We start from the raw sequence: 443 nt of genomic DNA on the forward strand, positions 1-443 counted from the left end.
AATTTGAAAACCTGTCTAAACCAGGCACTTTTTAGAAGTTCATTCATATTTTTTTAAGTACCATTCTGTGTAAGATCAGGTAATGGGTGGCACATCATTTTCCTCAATTTAGTCATTTTTGCCTAAAATATATTCAGTACATCTAGAAAACAACCATAAATCTATTTAAGTTTATCCTGAAGCATCTGTGACATAGATATTTTTTTACTGCTTATATAGGGAAAGAGTGTGGGAAAATTTTCCTGCCATTTTTTTGTAGTGCATTTCAATTAAATTTGACCTATCATTATCTTAAAAAGGCAAATTTAACAAACATTTTGATGGTCATTTCTGGTGGTAATCAGGTATAATTAATTGGTCATTGCAATAAAATCTCAATGTTTTTTTTTCCTTCATGTGCCACACCGTATATACATTTTGCTTGATTCTTCGACAGAGAAGTA

The sequence above is a fragment of the Perna viridis genome, chromosome 10 (assembly GCF_037379345.1).
Source record: "Perna viridis isolate PV_CMFRI_1.1 ecotype Kerala chromosome 10, ASM3737934v1, whole genome shotgun sequence".
NCBI classification, from domain to species: domain Eukaryota; kingdom Metazoa; phylum Mollusca; class Bivalvia; order Mytilida; family Mytilidae; genus Perna; species Perna viridis.